This window comes from Phaseolus vulgaris, chromosome 7, assembly GCF_051622355.1.
Source record: "Phaseolus vulgaris cultivar YP4 chromosome 7, ASM5162235v1, whole genome shotgun sequence".
NCBI classification, from domain to species: domain Eukaryota; kingdom Viridiplantae; phylum Streptophyta; class Magnoliopsida; order Fabales; family Fabaceae; genus Phaseolus; species Phaseolus vulgaris.
This window is the reverse complement of record NC_143504.1, coordinates 35,178,835-35,192,854: the sequence shown is the minus strand read 5'-3', so window position 1 is coordinate 35,192,854 and position 14,020 is coordinate 35,178,835.

Here is a 14,020-nt window from a genome sequence, read left to right as displayed (position 1 = left end):
TTGTGGTTGTTTTTCTTTGATCTGTGATGATCGTGTATTTTACACGGAAGCAGATGATGTTATAGGTGATAAAGTTTCTTGGTGAGAAGATGGATGATGGAAAAATGTTTTTTTTTCTTTTGAAATTTTGTTTTTTATTTTCTGTAAGTATTTCAAGTCTTCTGAAGAGAGAGATAATTTGAAATATTATAATAATGATATTGTAGATATATTTGTATTATGTTTATATATTTTTTTTAAAAATTTCATACAAATTATGGTTATTTGATATGGGAAAATATAGGGATGTCACAAAATAGAGATAAAATACTTTGAAGGTTATGTAATTTAGTTTATTTAATATAAAATAAGAAGAGAGAGAAATGAATATAAATAAATGAGATAATTGTTTTTTAGAATTATATTTTTATTTTCTTTTTTCATGAAATATGTAATATTTTATTTCTACATCTTTACTTTATAAAATAATGATCAAAATGTTCAGTTATATGATAGTATGAATCAACTTGAATTGAACACTAAAAATTAACTTAGAAAATAAATCAATTCTATTTAACTCATTTTAATTTTTTATAATCCAACTTTAATAGATTATTAATCTAAATTCACTAAATTTTAAAATTATAAAAATATTTAAATAATTTAAGATTGGAGATGCTAATTTTAAACCGTTTATAAGAATATATTCAATGGTAAGTCATGATCATGATTTCAAGTTTAATATATGAATTATGAAAAAAAATATTACAAAAGTTATATTTACAAGTACAAAAAAAAAAGTATGGAACTACAAAAATGTTGTAATCGAAAAAAACTTACAAGAAAAAATTGTGAATGGAATAATCAAAATCATCCACTTCTTTTTTTAATTGAAGTTCATCGTTTCATTTCATATTCATTCTCATCAGCTATTTATTGTGTATTAAAATTTTTATTGTGAATAATTTATCAAAATATAACATCAGTTTTATTTCATTCCACTTTTATATTGGAGTTCATGGATTCAGTGTCATCAAAAGGTCCATCAAAGTCATAAACAACAACATCCATCACAAAAGGATGATCATCCATCACATCCTGCAAAGATAGTCAATTTTCTTAATGAAAAAGAAAATATATATAACGTATCCGTGTGAAAACTAGAGTTACATATTACACTACTACATCAATGGATTCAAATATTTGATAAGGTAATTACTCACCACTCCATATAGGATTAGATTTTTGGAACTTGATTGAACTAGTTCTTGTTTTCCCATTGCAAGTAAACACTACATATGGATCAGACAACCCACTAGAATCAACAAAAGCTAAATTGCTTCCTTCAATTAAGGAAACAGTTAGGAACCACCCATCTCCTTGTGTTTTTATTCCATGGTCAGTACCTAATATTTCAAGAAAAGTCAATATAACCACACACACATGGGCATTAAATGAAGCAAATAGGCAATAAACAGTTAAAAGACATGAGTGAAAAACTCATGGTCACTTAATTAAAGAGCCACACTAACTAAGTGAAAAAGAAGAAAACCAAATTGATGAAATGTGGAGTATCTTAACACTGAGATTACCCTTTTGAGCTCTGGCCTTTATGAAGCGTGAGATTGTACCCAACATGCGTTCACCTTGAAGAACGAAGACAACATAGAAAACAAATTAACCAATTTAATCTGGCAAGTCTAGCCCACTAAACTCTAGCCCTTGAATGGTGTTGGGTGTAGCCAAATGTGAACAAGAACATAGAACCCCATGAAAATTGTGGTGAATATTGTGAAATTAGCAAAATACTGCACTGCAAGCTTCCAATCAGATTCAAGTTTTGCGGCATGTAATAACACCTATTACCGACCCCAGTTTCTATCATTCCTTTTCATCATGGTGTTCGGTAAAAAAGTCATTGGTCATGATACAATAACATTGTTCTCTCGTACATTATTATTTGTACCTCTCGTCCGGTGTGATTATTATTTGTACCTCCCGTACATAACATTAGGAGTGCTGACACTGTCTAGAACATCAAAGTTCTTGCTTTCATATGTGTGTTTCAATCTTTCAAGATTTAAGTCTTCTGGTGCAATAACATTAAAGAATTTCATTGCCTGCCTTGATTTTTAGATGTTGTACTTTTTTCATAGTTTCTTCAAATGTGACATTAGAGACTGATCTTCATCATTCTTCATCTCATTAATTTCAAAATTTCAGATTTGACCAAGTAGATGATTATGTGGTTGAATACATATCAGGGTTCTGAATAAAAATTTGAGCAATTCTAAGTATTAATTGTTTTTATTTTTATCATATTTTTCATCTTAGCAAATGTAATTTCTTCACTACTAGAACGAGAAGACGAATTTGAATGATATGGGGATGATGTTGAAGGTGATTCTTTTGTTTTAGAATGTGATAATAGATCGTCACATTCAAGAATAAAAGAATCACCTTCAAGATCATCCCCAGACCATTTAAACTCGTATTCTCGTTCCAGCAGTGAAGAATTTACATATGTTAAGATGAAAACTCCTAATACTTTTTATGTTTATCTTCAACGGTGGATGGATAAGCTTTGGCACGAAAGGGTTTTAAATTTTATTCGTTTGAGAGTAAAAGGTGAATATAGTACTAGGTTATCGAAGGATTAAAAACAATATTGTTTGAAAAGAGAAAGTGAAATAGGTTAAAACACTTATTATGTGAGTAGAAATAAAAAATGGCATAGTAAAAATTTATTATAATGGTTCTGTCCTGAATAAACATAGTAAATATTTACTATGTTAGTTTTAATTTTAACCGTCATAATAAACTTCACAATTATTACAAATATGTCATCGTACTACTTTTTATGAGGGGTACATTACACACATCGTAATAAGTCATCATTGTTTCTTCTTTTTCCACTAGTGATGGCAAAACAGAAGATGACAACGAAAGCCTCATGGAAACATGCAACCTTACTAGTTGAACTACAAATGGTATTAACCGACTTGAAAAAACAAAATGTTGAGGAGATCCAAGCCTTATAGTAAGAAAAAAACTCACGGTCAGACATAACGATAACTCATGCATGATGGCATTAGAAGTATAGAATTATTCTAGAATGGGATCTCAATATAACACATTGAGTCATAACTCATTAACAATTAGCGAAACTCGTTGCCACTCCTTTGTAAACGAAATCATGGAGGTCGTGTTGTCCCTACTTGGTAGAGTCTTTCAATCGACCAATAATATGATAGAACAACGACTCAAATGAGCATGTAGATGTATGTGTTACATAGGTCAATCTCTACACCACCGAGGACATCGTCTTTTGCCAATTGTTCTCTATATTCATAGAACAACTTTAACATGATTTATACAACCTGCGTCATACACTAATAACAAAGTTTAACACATAATTTAGAACAAATATACTGCATAACCTCACACTCATTGTTCTAGTCAGTATTTGAAAGAAAAATACTCAACCTCTGAAAGAAGAGTAATAAAAGACATTTAAATGATAAAAGGCTCTCAATAACTTTTTCTGGCAATATAAATACTCTATAAAAAATAAAATAAATGTGTGTATTTAAAAAATGTTAAATTACATAAACAATTAATTTTCAGTATATTAACCATAAATTCAACAGTAAAATAAAATTCACAACTTCTTTTCTTTTAAAAGATATTAAAAAAAAGAGTTATAGTCGAGAAAGATAATTAAGCTTTTATTCTATATAAAATATAATTACGAGTTTTGATATTAATTAAATGACATCTTAATAAATCAAAAACTAATAATTTAAGTTTATTATGATTAATGGATAATTGATTATACTTATTGTAAACTATAATCTACATTATTCATTATCCATGACTCATAATTAATCATACCGTTCATAAAAATAATTAATGTATCAGTCAGCATGAGACAAGTCATGTTATTTGATTTTGGTGACCGAACGATAGATCTAAGACATATTTAAAGTCATTACAATAAAGAGCACTTAAGGCAGCAAGAACTCTTTAAAAAACGAGAAATCAGGCTAACATCCCGAGCACCAACAATTAAAGAATCAAACTTGAAGTGAGGACCAAGAGAGTGACGAACGACCAACACGTGAGCAATTTTACAACTAGTTCCAGGTACTATCTAGGTCCACCTTGTTTATACAAATACAATTGGCGCCCACCGTGGAGTCGAGATAAAATACAACAAAAAACAATGGTTTCAACAAGGCAACATCTAGTGAACAATGCTCGAATGCATGAAGACTAGATCATTATGCTCCAAATACTTCAAAAGCAAATGGAAGAGATGCGTCAGAAAGGAATTGAAGATCGACAAAAGAACGAGGAAGAGGCGCGTCTCCTCAAGGAGCAAAATGAGGAATTAAAATGACAAGTTGTCGAATATGAGCATAGAGAGCAATCTCGTTCAAAAGAGCCTACCCAAAGTTAACAAAAAACCACAATCGTTCAGACTCATAGCTATCAAGCATCCAGACAACATACCGAACTGGCACAAATTATTGAGAAGGATGTTGACCCAAAATGACATCCTTTTACTGATGAAATCATGGAGGATAAACTCCCCCCCTCCCCCCCCCCCAAATAGAAGTGGCTTCACATCAAGCTCTATGATGGTTCCACAAATCCAGACGAGCATATGAATGTCTACAAGACATAATTGAATCTTTACACTACAAATAAGGCAATATGGTGAAAAAATTTCCCACCTCTCTCAGAGAAGGGGCGCTCAACTGGTTTACTCAACTTCCACCCAACTCGGTGGATAACTTCAAGGCTTTAGCAGTAAAATTCATTACTCAATGCGCTACTAGCCGACCACACCACATGTCATCTTTAGCTCTTCTTAATTTTAGACAAGGGAAGGGGAACCTTTGCAGGCGTTCATGGAAAGATTTAACAAGCTATCTCTAAGCATAAGAAATCTCATGCCAGAAATAGCCATGCATCATTTGATTTCGGCCCCTAGACCCAAAAAATTCACTGATAATCTGATAAAGAAGCCAACAAAGAATCTAGATGAATTAAGAAATCGAGAGCCAAATTGATGCAAATTGAGGATCTGTGTGACTTTCACAAAAATGCTTGAGCTGACAATGGAGGAGATAAGGGAAAGGAGAAAAACTGAGGTATCCGACATATACTCGGTCGGTCCGACAAATTCAATGATAGTCGACGTCCTCGGTTCCATACTTATACCCCATTAAATGTTGATAGGGGTAAACTAATGGATGAAACTTTACATGTCGACCTGATCCCGACAGTGAAAAAACTGCAAAGTTCGAGAGATGCAGATATGTCAAAACAATGTTAGTATCATCGCAACTTCAAACACATGACCGAAGAATGTCAAGTTTTGAAGGATAAAATAGAAGAACGTCCAAGTTGGTCACTTACGCAAGTTTTTTCAAACAATGAATAAAAGCTTGTACAGATCTCCACAAAGAGTAAGGTACCATTCCAGAGAAGAACGAAGAGAACCATACCCTCGGCATAGTCGAGAAAGATCACGACGTCCTAAGGACGACCGAAGCCCTGTGAAACAACAAAGAAGGAGCGAGAGCCCCAGACGAGGTGATCGTTTAAGAAGAAGTGAGAGTCATCGGCATGACAATCGTTCAAGACACGGTGTTTGCGAGGTCATAAACACGATCGCTAGAGGATTTGCACTTGGTGGTCGTATCTGAAAGGAAGTGCGATCACTCCACTGTGGTAGATGTCCTTCACCAAGAAGCAAAAGTCTCAGATGTCGTTCGGAACGTGTTGGTGGAGAAATAAATACAATTGTGGGAGGATTTGCATGCGAAGGAAGTTCTAGTTCAGTCCGCAAGAAGCACCTATGATGATAAAATAGTAGGATTTCAGGAGAATGAGTTGACACTAGAGGTTACATTGATTTGTATACCACGTTCGGCGAAGGCAGATACCTTTGTAAAATAATCAAAATCAGGTATCTTTTGGTTAATGCAAATACTTCGTATAATGTCTTACTTGGGCAGTCGTCCATCAACCGCCTTAGGGAAATAGTGTCTACTCCACACTATGCTATGAAGTTCCCCTCAGCTTTAGGTGACATAGTCATCGTATATGTTGATCAAAAGGTAGCCCGAGAGTACTATGTAGCAAGTTTGAAAGTCGAGCCTACCAATCGACTACGTTACAAAGAATCACCACGTGGTCAATCAAAAGAACACAACAAAAGGCGTTACCAAGGTCCAAAGGGTTGTTTAAAGATCGGTCTCATGAAATTAAATCTCCTAGAAAAGAGCATATGGTTGTATTGGTCAACCTTGAGCCTTGCTTGAATGAGGCTCGCATTGAACCGGGCGAAGATCTTCGTTCGTTACCCCTACGAGATGAAGAACATGCATCACATATAAGGACTTATTTAAAGTCAACCGACGATAAATTGGTAAGTCAAACATTAATTGACAATGCTGATTTATTTCCTTGGACAGCCTCAGACATGCCCGGAGTGAGTCCGAACATCATTACACATTGTGTACTGATTACATCGATCTCAACAAAGCTTGTCCGAAGGAATCTCATCCTTTATTAAGCATCAATCATCTAGTTGACAAAGTGGTCGATCATCACATTTTAAGTTTTCTGGATGCATACTCTAGATATAATCAAATCCAAATGTACCCAAGAGATAAATAAAAAACAACATTCATGACCGATGGCAACAACTTCTATTATGAAGTCATGTCGTTTGGCATAAAAAACATTGGTCCAACTTATCAACGATTGATGGATTACATTTTCAGAGGGATGCTTGACCGGTGTTGAAGTTTATGTAGACGAAATCATGGTCAAATATGACTCATGCTTGCAACATATCCAAGATCCTTAAAGCTCTTCGAGACCATGGTATGCGACTTAACCCCGAAGTGTGTGTTCGGGGTAGAAGGAGGAAAATTTTTGGGTTTCATGCTCACCTATCGTGGCATTGAAGCAAATCTAGAAAAATGCAGGACCATCACTAAAATTTGAAGTCTTGAAAATATAAAAGAAATCCAGAAGATGATCAGTCGACTTGCAACTCTCTCCAGATTTGTTCTGAAGTTAGCAGAAAAAACCAAACCCATGTCCAACTTCTGCAAAAGGCATTTAAATTCAACTGGACGGACGAGTTATTTCTTCATTTAAAAGCCTTCTTGGTAGCTCCCCTGGTCATCCAAAAATCGGACACTCAGAGGCCAATTATAATATACCTTGCAGTTCGGATGAGACAGTCAATGCAACTCTAGTACAAGAGATTGAAAAAGAGAAACGATCGGTTTATTTTATTAGCTGAGTACTACACGATGCAGAGGTTCACTATCAAATGATAGAAAAGGTAGCTCTAGAACTATTAGTCACCGTACGAACAATGCAGATATATTTTCAAAATCATCGCATAGTCAAGACCGACTACCCAATTATGAAGATTCTAGCTAAGCCTGATTTGGCCGGATGAATGATTGGATGGGTAGTCGAGTTATCTGAGTTTCAGATTCAATATCAACCAAGGGGGCAATTAAATCTTAAGCCTAAGTTGATTTTACCGTTGAACTCAGCCCTCGTCACCGACCGAAGTTGATGATCTCCAATGGACTTTGCATGTTGATGGTTCATTCAATAACTAGTCATGCAGGCAGGAATAATTCTCGATGGCTCGGACGATATTCTCCTCAAGCAAGCATTGAAGTTTGATTTTAAAACATCAACAAATGAAGTTGAATATGAGGCCATTCTAGCCGACCTCAATTTACCATATGACATGGAAGCTCAATAGCGTATTTGTAGAAGCGACTTTCAACTTGTTGTCGGCTAACTTAAAGGGGAGTTTCAAGTGAAAGAATCTCTATTGCGAAAATATTACAACCTCATTCAGAATTTGATGTCTAAATATTACCACCTCATTCCGAATATTAAAGCCGACATGCTTTCGCGATTGGCTACAGTTAAAAAGAAAGGGCTCCACCGATCGGTCCTCTACATAAATATCAGGAATCCCAGTGTCAGCACAGACGAATGCATGGCAATTGATGAAAAAGCAAACTGGATGACACCTATCAAACAATTTATAAAAAATGGCGAATGCGGTGTACAAGAGGAAAGGACAAAGAGGCAACAGATCACTCAATTTATCCTCATTGGCTCTAATCTCTAACATCGAGGATACACTCGACTATTGTTGAAATGTATATCACAAGATCAAGCTAACTATGTCATGTGTGTAATACATGAAGGCGTATGTGGAAATCCTTTAGAAGCAAGAAAAATGGTTGCTAAAGTATTAGAGGCGGGTACTACTAGCTGATCGTGCAGGGCGACTGCAAAAAATTTGTTTGAAAATGCCTAAAGTGTCAAGAATATGACACTTTATCTCACCAGAAACTCGAGAATCTGCATTATATTATCTCTCCATGCCCATTTACAAAGTGGGAATGGACATCATTGGGCTCTTTAGTCCAGGCAAAGGACAATGTAAGTTTCTCTTAGTTGGAATTGATTATTTCACTAAGGGAATAGAGGTCGAGCCATTAACAACCATTACAACGCAAAATGTTCAAAATTTTGTATGGAAGAATATCATATTCGGCAATTCATCAACCAGAGACTCAATAAGTTTTACGAAAAACTTAACATCAAACACATCGCTAGTTCAGTGGAACATCCTGATGACTTTTTACGGCAAGTGCACCGCGTTGTCAGAAGTAATAATTGTCCCTAAGGACGAATATCGATCCCACAAGGAACAATGAATTATCGAGTACAATAATCGCTAACTATAACAACAGAACAATAAAAAGAGTTTTGAATTGGTGATGTTGGCACTGATCAATAAGAAAACAAACAAAGAATTAGTTTCTTCAATTGGAAAAATAGGGATTAGGTTTCATCCCTCTCACTCCTATGTATTTTGATTAGCATGTCAATATTAAGTTCTTTGATTGAAATTGATACCCGTAGAAAATTCAGTTATATCGATCCCTCGCATATAAAATTCTTAAGAATGTTTCCTAAATACTGATCTCTCGCATATTTATAAAAACAACTTAGAATCATACTAAGAAGTTAATGGCAATGAACATTTCAAGTCCATCCCTAACACTCAAATATGTTATTTATTGTTGTTTAAGCCCAAACACTAAAAATACCTGTCGGTCAGATTTAAGATTCTCAATTTGTCACAGAAAGTTAAAAGTAAAACAAAAATACCAATAATCAATCAAGAATTGAATATTAATATACAAGATATCACCTCAATACATAAGAGTTTGAGCAAATTACTCCCAATCCCAAAAAGGTAGAATTAGCCACACATACTTCTAGCACCTTCCATTCTCCCAATTGGGTTACAATTCACTCAATGATGTTTTCCTCTCAATCTGACACACTAGGGTTGAGCCTCTAGTGCCCTATTTATCCTAGTTTTCTACGGTTAGGTCGCTTCCTGTGTCGCGCTAATAGGCTAAGTGATAAAACATAAAAAAGGCCAAATCCTTTCTCTGCATCTTTTTCCATTTTGGGACCTTCCAGTTTTATCTTTTTAGCTCTAATTATTCTCCTTTACTCCAAATCTTCAATCCTCCCTAAAAATCTGCAATTAACACCAAATATGGGAATAAACTGCTCTTATTCAAATAAAGCTCATAAAAAATGTAAAAAGGTATAAATTCATAAATTATGGATTATTTTATATGTAAATTAGCAATAAATCCTCAAAAGTGCATAAGTGCCTATATTACTACCAACAAAATAATTCTTAACGAATTAAAAAAGAGACTCGGCCCAGCTAATGGCAAGTAGACCGAAGAGCTTTTTGAAGTCTTATGGGCATACAAATGTACACCACAAATCACCACTCAAGAAACTCCACACAACTTAACCTATGGTACAGAGGCCACGATCCCAGTTGAAATCAGAGAACCCTCTCTACGACATCCATTATTTGATACAAACATCAATAAGGATAACCTATCAATTAGACTCGACCTCATCAACGAATTCTTTGACAAGAGCAGAATAAGGGAGAAAGTTTGCAAAGTTTGGGAGGCAAGAAGGTATAATTCAAAGGTGACACCTCATAACTTTAAAAAAGGGACTTGGATTGAAGAATTTAGAGTGATGCTAGGAAGAATGAAGGCAAATTCTCAAGTAATTGGGAAGGACCTTTCTGCATTAAAGACACAGTGGCCGGCGGGGCTAAGTGTTTAGAGTTTCTATCAAGCAAATTTGTGTCGAGAACCTGGAATGCTACACATCTGAATTTTTATTATAGTTAAATTACAATAAATAGTGTACTTTTTCTTTGCTCGTTCATTTTATCCCTAAGGAGGGTTTTCAATCCAAGAATGTTTTAATGAGGCACTTTAAATTTCACATTTGCTATTGATCCTGCCTGCTGACCAAGACGTAAGAGCCTTGCCTCGTCAGATCTGGATCGACTTTGCGTCGTGTTAGCTTCCGTCCTTCGCTTTGATTCACCTCAAGAACCTGCAAAAAGACAGAATGGCGCCGCTGCGGCCGATCACGCTCCGACGCCCAAGTCAGCGACTGAACCACCAAATACTAAGAGAAAACTTAAGAACTCTCTGGAACCGTGCAAAATTCTCTCTCAGCGTACTCAAGTTCTCACAAGCGTAAAAGAAGTATTCTAAAACGCGCGTACCTCAGAAGTTCGTTAGAATCTCTTATATACCTGCGCACTTCCTCTCTCCTGACAGTTACACATCTGGACACGTGGCTCGCATCCAGCTGTACACGTGTCACCATCTGGAGCATCCTTGACTTGGGCGTCACTTCTTACTCTTCAGGCTTATTCGACTAAGTTATCCATGCAAGGGGTAACTCCTCTGCTTCTAAAGCCTGGAACAAGCTTCCTTGATCCTTCGGCGATGTCCTTCTTTCGGCGATCTCTAATCACCTGGTCGCCTAGGTTCGCATCCGGCGACTTCATCTCAAACCCGGTGACCGCCGGTTTAGGTATGCTAAAGATCGGAGCACGCCAACTTAATAACTGGCGACTACACGAGCCCCCCGACCTCCTTCCCTTCTGCCAGCCAGGTGTCCCGTTCAACACGCCTATATAATAGCTTGCTGCCACGTCATCACTTCCGATCACTTGGGCGGTACACAAGCCCCCCAGTCTTAAGCGAAGACTTGTCCAGCGAAAAGACTAAGAGGTCACGTCACTGCCGATCTGCGTGGCGCTGACACAGAATTCCAAACGCTCGTACCCTCTGCTTTTCTGACGCGCCACCAAACACCTTTTTCCAATCGCTCGACACGTGGCTTTATCAACGGTCATCTATAGTTGTCGTTTGCGCTTCCAAAAGCGTTTGAAAAACCCTTAAACCCTTTCATTTTTACTGTTTCATCATCTCTTTGCCTTCTCAAAAACGCTCTGAGTTTCCTCTGCAAACCCACGACGCTCTTCAACTCTCTCAATCCCTAACTCCCTTCAACTTTCATCTGATCATCGAAAGGTACCTCCTTTACTCATTCTGTTGATACCTGCTGCATTTTAACCGATTCGCATCATCCATTATCTGTCTGGTGCATACGCTGTGGGTTGTTTTTTCCTTTTCTTCTTCCTTCTCGCAACTTAGGGCTCCGTCTTCCATTACTTTCATCACAATGAACTCTCGTTCGTTCGTTTTTCATCCTTCGTCCACAATCGAGTCTATCTCTACAACCTTCGTTCATCTTTCTTTTTTTCTTTTTCCTTTGCAGTTCCTGCGATGGCTCGTACAAAGACCACCGCGAATCCTCCTCCTTCATCACGAAACCCTCCATCCCAAGCGCATAACCTACCGCGAGCATCTGGTGCTCCCTCTTCCCAGGCTGAGAGGCCTGCAACCTCTCGTCCCAACCTTGCTCAGGCAACCCCACCAGTCGCCGGAGGAGCCTCCATTCCCACTCCAGACTATAAAAAACTTTACCCATGGGCCACCCCAAATTTGCTGAAGGAGACTTCTTCAGTAAACTCTGCTTTGGCGGTGCTACGGTTGAAGAAAGGGGACGAACCCAACCTCTCGTTCCACAAGGAGCACGACGACAAACTGATGGTGCTGCCTTGCCCTCCTGACGTGCCAATCTGCGTGGATGACAAGGGGAACAACGGCGAGTTGTTCTGCTTCATTTATACCACTCTCTTCAAGAAGGTGAAACTCAGGCTTCCCTTCACCCGTTTTGAACGGGAACTATTGACCGAGCTCAACATCGCCGCTGCCCAGCTCCATCCCAACAGCTGGGCATTCGTGCGGGCATTTCAAATTATGTGCGCGCACTTGGGACTACCGGCCTCGGTAGACGTCTTCCTTTTCCTGTTCGAGGCCAAGAATCCTGGAGACCGCCTCTGGGTGAGCTTAAACGGAATTGCTGGGAGATCAATCCTCTCTATCTTCCAGCAATCTTACAAAGATTGGAAGGGAAAGTTCGTCCAAGTGCGCCAAAATGATCAAGACCCTTCGCTGCTCGATGGCTTTCCCTTGTACTGGGTAAACAAGGGAAGTAAGGACTCCAAGGAAAGCTTCAGAAGGCCAAGAAGTCCTGACAACATGGGCGAGTTGGACAAGGATCTATGCCTCTTCTGGAAAGGCGTAGCAGCCGCTAACATCACCTTCCCCACCTCCGCAATAATCACCTTCGAGTTCCTCGAGGGCCAACTCGAAGCTCACATAGGTTAGCGCTTACCTCGACTTTTAGGTTTTCGTCTTGTGCTTCATCTCTGTTATCTATTATTGGGCGTCCTGCTTGTGGCGCATTAGACTTGGTTTTTATTTCCTGCACCATTCGTTTGCATCATTTGCACCCGTACTTGTATATTTTACTTTTGCCTTCGCGCTTACTTGTATATTCTTGCACTGTGCAGATCTCATGTTGGGCAAAGGCAAATTGGCTGAACTGAGGGCGCTCGCCCGAACCCACAGATTGGCGTCGGGCTCTCAAACCGTGCCAAACTCGGTGGTGGAGATCGCCGCTGCCCAGGGCAGATCGCCCCCTCAAGGCCCAGCTCCTCCAGAGGCACTGCCCGCCCCTCAACGAAAGAAGCTCGTCTTAAAGAAACCAAAGAGGAAAACTCCTCAAGTGGTTCAAGAAGACGAAGATGAAGATGATGAGGCAACTGAGGACGGCCTCATAACCAAAAGGAGAAGGGCGGCACCTTCTTCACCACCTGCCCTACCAACACCAACACCGCCTTCTCCCCCAGCTCCAACACCGCCAGTCCAAGCGGTACCCTTGGCAGCTGCACTTCCTGCGGTTGAAGGCAATGAGCCTAACTTCATGGAGAACCCTCCGAGCGCCTCCACACCATTCGTATCTGCTGGAGAGGGTCCAAGAACTGTTGCAGAGCTGGCCCAAGTGCGGGAGGAAAGCAAAAAGGTTGCTGAAGACCTCGTTCAAGCTCGTGAGAGAACTGAAGAAACGAGCTGACGAGCTAGAACAGCAAACCGAGGGGCTCAAAAAGCAAAACGAAGAGCTCGAACTGAGCTCCGCCCAAGTCCTCGCCGCTGGGTTCGACACCGCCCTGAAGCAAGTCGCCTGCCAGTACCCCGAGCTCGACCTCTCCATGGTATCACTATATAATGAAGTGGTGGATGGGAAGATCGTGCCTTCTGAAGATTAGTCATCTCCGTCCACCGCTTATTCCCTGATATCTTTTTGCACAATCTTTAGGCCTTGCTTGTAATATTTTTCCTCTCTTCTTATGTACTTGAACCTTTATTATAAATTTTTCTGCTTCTACATATGGTCTCTCTGCCTGCTCTGCTTCTCCTTGTAAAAACCGCTTAAACAAAGTAACTTAGCGATTCTACCGTTTACTTACTGCTTCAAACTCGATCAAACTATCACCTTTCGAACGATGGCATTTTAATAACTTGTGAACTTTAAGACAACGAACTTCAGCGCGAAACTACTTACTAAACAGCAAGTTTCAATCCAACTGATAGTTTAAGATGTAGTTCACCTGATCTGCTCCATCAAAATGGGCCCTTACTCTTGCCATCGCCTG